Raw genomic sequence first — 9,523 nt, 5'->3', positions numbered from 1 at the left:
GTATACATCTTGGAATATGTTCATCCAGGGTAGGCATCTTGTGCTCATCGAGGGAAGGGAAGGCAAGGGAAGAACACAAGTGCTTCTTAAGCACCTACTATGTGCCATGAACAATGTTAAACACTTTATAATTATTCTTTCATTTGATTCTCATATCAACCCCACCAGATAGGGTGCTACTATTATTCCCATTTTCCAGATGGGAAAACTGAGGCAGGCAAAGGTTAAGTGATTTGCGCAGGGTCACCCTACTAGTAATATCCAAAGCTAGATCTGAACTTCCTGACTCCAGGCCTGGAGCTCTATCCACTGTACCACCAAGCACCAAGGAAGGGCTTTCTTGCTATTTTCTGTATCTTAGGCTTTCACACTTTGTTAACCATTTTTCTTCCATCCATGATTCAGCGACTATTCTCCTTAGTAGAGGAAACAGAAGCAGAATAACAGTTAACGGGTTCTGCCTTCCCCTTGTCATCTGCTATTATCATCCTATGTACCCCAAATCACCATCTTATTCATTTTTAAAAAATCTTCCTCTTGTCCTCAACATAGCTCTTTTAAAAATCTGGATTGTTTGTTTCTTTTTTCTTTCTTTTTTTGGACGAGTCTCAGTTTTTTCTTAATTCCCACGCTCACGATCCACTTCTTAGTTTATACCATATTTTTATATTCATCCTAAGGTACCTACCTGCCTTTGCTCCTGTCTTTCTTTGCATGTCTTTTTAATCTAATTTGCTCTGTGGGTTTCCTTGCTATCAATGTCAGTCTCTTGAGACAGCTCCTCCTTAGAATTTTTTTATCAAATTCATTTATGTTTATGCTATAAGAGTTTTATTCTTGAGACTCTTGGGCTGACTTCCCAGGAAAATTTTAACCAATGGGAAGAATTGAGTTCAAATCCTACCTCATGAATTTTCTAGCTGTGTGATCCCTAATAAGTCACTTTCCTTGCCTGTGCCTCGGTTTCCTCATCTGAAAAAAGGAGTTGAACTCAATGGCTTCTAAAGTACCTTCTAACTTTAAATCTATGATCTCTGCAATTAGATTGTGAGATCCTCAAGAGCAGAAACCATCTTTTACTTTTCTTTGTATTCCCCAGCACTTAGCACAGCTCTTGGCACACAGTAGGCACGTAATAAATGTTTACTAGATGACTGACCTGTGATAATTTCTCCATCCTTTCTCTGAGCTCTTAGAAATCCATTCAGCATCCAAACACCAGGGTGAGTGCTAGACTTTGCCTAGGTCTACCTTCTGTACTTATCACAAGCTCAGTGATGGGATAGCCACTTCCTCACAAGGTTGCCATCATTTAGGAATAAAAATTGGTCTTTATTAGCTGACACCAGGTCCAGAGCAGTCCTAATTTAGAATCACAGAATTGTAGGATAGGAAGAGATCTTAAAAGGCCCCATCAGCATGTCCTCTGCTCCTTCCCTTTTCTAATTTATCAATTAGAAATTTACCCTAGAATGTCACTCAGGCTTCTCTGTGTCATCTAAGAAATGCATTATCTTCCCACGACTAGGAAAGGACACCCACAGCTTGGCCATTTCTAAGCTACACAAATGTAATAAAAAAGTCAAGTTCAGTCGAGTTGATTTTAATGAGTGAGCTTTTGAAAGCCATTAGTCTCGTACTACCTTATTCTAAGTAATCCTGCCTTGCAATGAAGTGATGAGAAAGTAGAGCTGGAAAAGATTTAATAGCTTTCTTTCATTTTTTAATACCCCAGGGTTGAAAATTTTAATGGGCAAGTGCCTAGTGCTCTGGAAGTTGGTGAGCTTTGAAGCTGCATTCTAAAATGGCAGTCGCAAGGGTGCATTGGCATTAGCCCCAATGCTATCTTGCCTACGGACCTGGTCTTTAGAGGGATCCATATACCATAAGGACAACACCACCTTGTGAGACAGTTGTGGTAAACAATCGTCATCAGTACCTGGGGGATGGCCAAGTGGTGTGGTAGAGAGGGCACTGGACTGAAGCAGAACTGAATTCAAATCTTGGCTCAGACACTTGACTATGTGGCCACAGAAAGGTCATTAAACCTCTGTCTGCCTGTTTCCTCATCTGCAACCCCTACTCAATAGGGTTGTTGTGAGATCAAATGAAATGATACACAGAAACTGTACTGCAAACCTTAAAATGCTGTATAAATGTTAGTGTTCATTATTATTAAAAATTATCACCATCATCATCATCATTATACAGCTAGGTGGCACAGTGAATAGAGAGCCGAACCTGGAGTGAGGAAGGCTCATTTTCCTGAGTTCAAATCCAGCCTCACACACTTACTAGTTTTTGACCCTGGGTAAGTCACTTCACCCTGTTTGCCTCAGTTTCCTCATCTGTAAAATGAGCTGGAGAAGGAAATGGCCAACTACTCCACTATCTTTACCAAGAAAACCCCAAACAGGGTCATGAAGAATCAGGCATGACTGAAAATGACTGAACGACAATGACAACCATTATTATTATAATTATTAATATCATTTATTGTCTCTATTGTTGTTGTTGCTCTTGGCATCATCATCATTGCTGATGGAATAGATCAAACCAGAGTGGGCAGAATGCAGGAATTATACAGACCCACTGGCCAAATGATCCTGGCACATCCCAGCACCAGGCAGAAGAAGAAAAACTATACAGAGAAGTGGAATGTCAAGGGACTAGAACAACAGGTAACTGTCACCAGTCCTGGCAGTCACCCCATAACAGCCATCTAACCAATCAATCAACACACATTTATTAAGTGCCTGCTATGTGCTGGGCACTTTCAGGTGCTGGAGAAAGAAATGCAAGAATGAGATCTCAGGGTCTCACAGGGGCCTGTCTTCAAGGAGCTTACGATCCAATAGAAGGATACAACATACAGGATATTTACAAAATGATTGCTGAACGGGTGTTGCCACAGTCAAAACGAGACCTGGGAAAGACCTTAGATTGGGAAAACCAAAGTCTCCCACTGTGTCTGGGGTCATCTCCTGTCATCTATGTCTTACCACTGGACCCAGACGGCTACAGAGGAGAAAATGAGCTGGTGACTTTGCACAATCCTCCCTTACTTAAATCCAATTCACTTGCAACTCATGGCATCACCTTTCTGATGTCATGGTCCTACTCGAGAACAAAGTTCAAACAACAACATAACAAGATGAGGAGAGGGCACTAATCAGGAAGAAATATCAGAAGCAGCTATCCCAAGGAAGGGGCATGGCCAGGGAGCAGAAACTCAGCCATGGGGACTGAGATTCCGAGGCAAGATTCAAGTCTCTGGGAAGATTGGCAAGCGTAAGACAGGGTCCTGTCCCATAAAAACTGAGGGACTAGACAGTGTAAAAAGGCAGGGACTCGGGTCCAGAGAAACAAGCAGAGCCCTAGTTACTAAAACTGGCACACCAGGTTAGGGTGGACACATGGGCAAGACAGGCTTAGTGCTGAGCTGCTTGAACTATGGAACCAGGAGTCCTTCTATTTCCCTTGTAAAGTGCTTAGCACTTTGTGCCTAGCACACAAAGCAGGTGTTTAATAAATGCTTGCTTCTTTCCTTCCTTCCTTTCTTCCTCCCTCCCTTCCATCCTTCCTTCTTTCCTTCCTTCCTTCCTTCCTTCCTTCCTTCCTTCCTTCCTTGTCTTGACCGCAGCATTTTTCCCAGCACCTGAGGTGGCACTAATTCTCCAAACACCAACATTGGAAGGATTCAAGAGTAGGGGATACAGATGACTCTCATTGAACACCACTTGGTCCTAGTCCATTTGGGGAAGCCATTCTGAAAGTTTGGGTATAACAGGTAATCACTATCAGCATCACTAGCATTTACATAGGCTTTTGAGATTTGCAAAACACTTTACAACTGTTATCTTGTTCTATCCCCACAACAACCTTGAGAGGTAGATGCTTTTATTATTTTCACTCTACGCATGAGGAAACTGAGTCTGTAAGAAGTTTTGCCCAGGATCACCCAGCTAAGTAAGTATCTGAGGCAGGATTTGAACTCACTTCTTCTTGACTCCAAGGCCAATACTTTATCTGCTATGCCATCTAGCTGCCAGACTGGAAATCTGGGCTTGGATTTTGGAATATTTGTGTTCACATGCTGTTTCTGACACTCGCTAGCTATATGACCATGAACAAGTCCCTCTCTCTACCTTACTTTCTTCATCTGCAAAATAGAGGAAATAATACCTTTTGTAAGTACCTTGTAAGGTTGTAATAAAATTCTCATGAGACCATGTAAATAACATCTAAATATACATGACAGTTACTATTATACTACCTCCTGAAAGATTCGATATCCAGTAACGTTAATGGCAGACTTAAAAAAAAAGTTAATCGACAATGGTAAGATATTTTTGCTGTTCAAAAGACAGATACGAAGGTAACTGGGCATCCCTGAGATTGTAATCCAAGAGAATGCGTTGGTGTGGACATCTTTATACCATCATTTAAATATGACTCTGTATCTTTATCATTGGGCAGCTAAGTGGCACAGTTGATAAAGAGCTGGACCTGTAGTGAGGAAGACTCATTTTCCTGAGTTCAAATTCAGCCTCCATCGCTTACTAGCTGCATGAACCTGGGCGAGTCATTTAACCCTGATTGGCTCAGTTTCCTTGTCTATAAAATGAGCTGGAGAAGGAAATGACAGACTACTCTAGTTCTTTGCCAAGAAAACTCTAAATGGGGTCATGAAGAGACTGACACAACTGAAAAAGAACTGAAGAACAATCATAGTCATTAAAAAAAATTTCTTGAGTGCCGGGGTCGGGGTGACCATGTATCAAAGTAAGATAAACAAATGGTTTGATCTCACCACTTTTTGCTTACTCATGCATTGTGGGAGCACCTAGGCCTTTTGCTTCTCTTTCATTCTCCTGCTGTCTCTTTTTGACTGTTTAACCAGTCAATGGCACTTTAGCTAGAGTACGAGAAGTGAAACAGATGAAAATCGAATTGTGCAATTTAACTATGCGTTATCAGCAGAGGTATAAGTTTTGCTGAGGGAGGAGAATGAAACTATAAAATTAGGTTTCGTGATTCTCTGTAGGTTTCAATTAACCAGGCTAATCCCTATTCCTATTACTCTGGATAATCAAGAGTTGGAAAAATCCCAGATTTCTGTTTTTGAAGAAGAATGCAGTGCTGCTATCTGTTGAAAATCACCTTTATCACCACAATATATTAATTCACCTGGTATAATACATGAGGTCTTGCATTAACTGGAACCACTGGAAGGACTCATGTAGTCACGTAACTAGTGGCACATCAGCACCTGTCTTAGAAATATACATATATATGTGTATGTACGTATACAATAATGGCTCATATTTGCCATTTTTGAGGCTTCTAAAGCCTTAAGATGTCCCAAAGCCTCACCACCATTCTTTGAAGTAGGTAACTAGCCCCAACTATTAACAAATACTCCTATTTTACAGATTGGAAAACTGAGGTTTTGAGATGTGAGGTGAATCGCCAGGCTAATAAGTATCTGAGGCAGGATCTGAGCCTCTATCTCCTGCTGCAAATCCAGCATTCTATCTACTGCCCCATGCTGTCTCTCAAATATATACTCTCCAAGACTTATGGGAGAAAATAATATAAGGTTTGTTTCTCTTTTATCTCAATAATTTGGATGAGATTCTTCAGAGAACTTCTAATGGGACCAGGTAACAACAAATTCTCATACCCCTAAATCCCAACATGGCTATATGGTTAAGAGAAATTTTACATGTTAAAGCCTTTCTTTGTGTTTTTGCTTGTTTATTTTCATGTCCCTCTCCATTTCTGGCCAAGAAACCTTTTTCCCCATCATCACTTTCTATGTTTGCTAGATCTTTGTTAACCATGAAGCACTGTCAGGAATCTTCTTTGGCTGTCTTCTGAGCCAGGATCTCTGATGAATCTGTGAAACTGACACATTTACTCCAAGACTAGTCAATGGGGCCAACAGATGGGCGATTCTTTGGTTCAGAAACCAAAGGCAGGGCAAATGTAAAGAAACTGTGATACAAAAGTCCTGCTTAGGAAAGGCAACGTGATAGAGAGGATGGATGGTGAGCTCTGGAGTCTGGAAGACCTAATTCCAAGGCTTGCCCCTGACACAGACTAGCTTTATGGCCATGGACATGCACTCCAATGAACTCTCTAAGACTGTCATTTGCAAGGAAATATGTGGTACGGTGGGGAGAAAAGCATCCCACCTCCTCCAAGTGGTACCTCTGTAATCTTAGTAAGTTACTTATCAACCTCTCTTAGGCTCAGTTCTTCATCTGTCATTTGAGGGTGATAGACTAGATGCCCTAATTCCTCTTCAGGTCTATAAATGTGATCTTATGACCCTAAATTTATTAAAATGGTTGTAGAATTAAATCAATAGAAAGAATTTCTACACTGGAAGTCCCCAACACCAACAAAATCATAGGTCTGGAATAATAACAACTGTCCTACTTAGAATAATTGTTTTTCAGATGCTCCGACAATTCCATGAAGTCATGGCGCGCTCTATCTTCATTATAATAATAGCTAATGTTTGCATAATGCTTTGAGGTCTGCAAAGAGCTACACATGTGTGTTATTTAATTTGATGAATCGCCATAGCACCTCTGTGGGATAAGTGTTCTAACTATCCCCATTTTACAGATGAGGAAACTGAGGATGAGAGAAGCTAAGTGACTTGCCTTGAATCACACAGCTCCTAAGTGTCTCACATAGGATTTGAACTTGGATCTTCCTTACTCCAAATCTGGTGCTCTGTCTGATATGGCACCAGTCACATTTTACCAGTCAATCTACAGGCATTTATCAAGCACTTACTATGTAGGAAGGAGTATGCTAGGTGCTGGGGATACAAAGGAAAAGCAAAAACAGTCCCTGCCCTCAAGAAGCTTCCATCCTAATGTTGGAGATAAAATGTAAATAAATGTAAATGGAGATAATGATGAAGATAAAATGTAATAATAAAACATAAATAAAATAACAATGTAAATGTAAAATAAAATAACAAAATGTAAATAAATAAATAGGCGTATAGAAGATATGGATGGAGTAGATGGAAGTTAGCTTTAGAGGGGAAGACCTTCCCAGATGGGGGCACCAGGAGAGATGTCCTATAGAAAGCAGAGCTTGAGCTGAATCTTAAAGGAAGGTGGAGATGTCATTAAGCAGAGACAAAGGAGAGAGCATTATAATATCATTGTGTTGTGGCCAAGGACAGCTAGGTAGCACAGTAGATAGAGTGCCAAGTCTAGAGTCAGGAAGACTCCTCTTCCTGACTTACACACTTACTAGTTGTGTGACTCTGGGCAAGTCACAGTCCTGTTTGCCTCAGTTTCCTCATTTGTAAAATGAACTGGAGAAGGAAATGACAAACCACTCCAGTAATTTTGCTTTGAAAACCCTAAATTGGGTCACAAAGAGTTGGACACAACTGAAACAACTGAATAACATTACAAGTAATATGATCATACCAGTTGACATTTATATGGAGCTATAAGGTTTGGAAATCCCTTTACCCACATAATCTCCTTCCTAGTCCAGTAGCTCCCCTATAAGGAAGGTGCTGATGATATGATTATCACCATTTTACAGTAACTGAGGCTCATAAAGTTGAAGAGACTTGACAATGGTCATTTGGTAAGTGGCAGAAACCAGATTCAAACCCAAGTCTATCTGACTCCAGGTCCAACGCTCTATTTCTTTGGGTTGTTTTGACACTGGCTTCTGATCCTGAAGGTGCCAGCAGGGGAGAAAAGGCCTACATCAAGTCATTCTCCCTCCAGTTGATTATGCGTTCAGCCTTCTAAGAAATGGAGCATCTCTTTCCTCTTCGCCATCTTCGTCCTGCTTGCAGCCATGAAAGTCAAGTTGTGCAGCTTCAGAGCATACAAGATCTACCTGGGTCACAGAAGGTGCTACAAACGCACGGACAAGAAGATTTTCCAATTTTTGAATGCAAAATGCAAGTCTGCATTCATTTCAAAGCGGAACCTTGGGCAGATCAATTGAACTGTCCTACACAGAAGAAAGAACAAGAATGGACAGTGGGAAGAGACTCAAAAGAAAAGAACCCGCAGGACTGTTAAATTCCAGAGGGCCATCACTGGGGCTTCTCTTGCTGAAATAATGGCCAAGAGGAACCAGAAACCTGAAGTTCGAAAGGCCCAATAAGAACAAGCCATCAGGGCTGCCGAGGAAGCAAAAAAGGCTAAGCAAGCAACTAAGAAGACAGCTGCATCTGCTGCCAAGGCTCCTACAAAGGCAGCACCTAAACAAAAAATTGCAAAGCCTGTCAAAGTTTCTGCACCCCAAGTTGGTGGAAACCATTAATCATCTACTAAATTGGATTAAATAAAACAAAATTTAAAGTAAAAAAAAAGGAAAAAGAAATAGAGTTGATGAAATGAACAAGAGCAAGGCTGAAGTGAGGGGGTCTCATTTCCCACAAATGACTGCCCCCAAATGGAAATATTTCCTTTGTTTTTCCCCTATAGCCTACATTCATATTCTCCCAACTCAGAGGGTCCCCTGCCCTTAAAATCCCAGGGGCTAGGTGCCCTTTCTACTTCCTTTGACATTAAATTATCCATTCACAACCATCTCCCCAAGCTTCTCTACCTCTGTAAATTTCTGCATTGGAGTCCCGTGGATATGTAAGAGATATGCCAAGCTCATATGATTTCCCAGATTGGCAAAGGAGGCGGGGAGGGGGTGTTTATATTCCTTTCTAAACTTCTGCTCATTCCAGCCAATCAGCTGTCAGTGTGGACCCATGCAGGGGCGATGTCAGGTATTATGAAAAGTGAGTTTTGAAACACCAATTTTTTGTGCTTGCTGATATTTACAGGTCATTTCTAAGGTGGAGGGGGTGGCTCCACAGACAACCCCAATAGCTTCAAAAGGTTGTTAGAGGCAAGAGGTGCCAGTGCTATCTCCACTCGGCTAATTTAGCTGGTGTCTTCCCCAACTTTCCCAATCAGTATATTAAGCAGATGCAGGCTTTGTCCCCCTAGTAAGTTGTGTTAGACCTTTTGGCACTCTGTAGTCTTTTTATCACTCAGCTGCCAAGTTCCCCAGGGTAATCATAGACAGCTTGTCAATTTAATTGCTAGGAAACAGGCTTTCTTGTGACCATTCCAATTTTAGCTGCTACTTTAAATTGTACATGATGGCTCTTCCATGCTGTCTGCCCTTTAAAGACTGTGGATCTCGGCAAGTCTCTTAATGGTGATAGAGGGAAGAGGCTAGATAGAGAATTTGACTTGCTGATAGAACCTTTGTCTTTTTTTTTAAGTCACTGCTCTAGAAGTCAGCTCCCCCTCCCTTCAGCCTTGTGGAGTTTCAGGCATCACCTTGTCCACATTTTTGGCTCTTCAACACATGCACATTTCTCCCTCTCTTCACCAGCTCATGCTGGATAACATAGGATTCCTAAGTCATCTGGATTCTGGATCCTCTGGATTTGGATTTCCACAAGAGAGAGTTAAAGGGAGGAGTTGGTGAGACTCTTGGGGTTGTCTCCAGAGAC

The 9,523-nt window shown here is 41.4% G+C and overlaps 1 pseudogene; it reads left to right on the top strand.

The window, feature by feature from the left end:
• The first annotated feature begins 7,851 nt into the window (after nt 1–7,851).
• LOC118846703 lies at nt 7,852–8,325 on the top strand (annotated as a pseudogene).
• Nucleotides 8,326–9,523: the final 1,198 nt, after the last annotated feature.

Source organism: Trichosurus vulpecula, chromosome 4 (genome assembly GCF_011100635.1).
Source record: "Trichosurus vulpecula isolate mTriVul1 chromosome 4, mTriVul1.pri, whole genome shotgun sequence".
Taxonomy (NCBI): domain Eukaryota; kingdom Metazoa; phylum Chordata; class Mammalia; order Diprotodontia; family Phalangeridae; genus Trichosurus; species Trichosurus vulpecula.
This window is presented reverse-complemented; position numbering and strand designations above follow the sequence as displayed.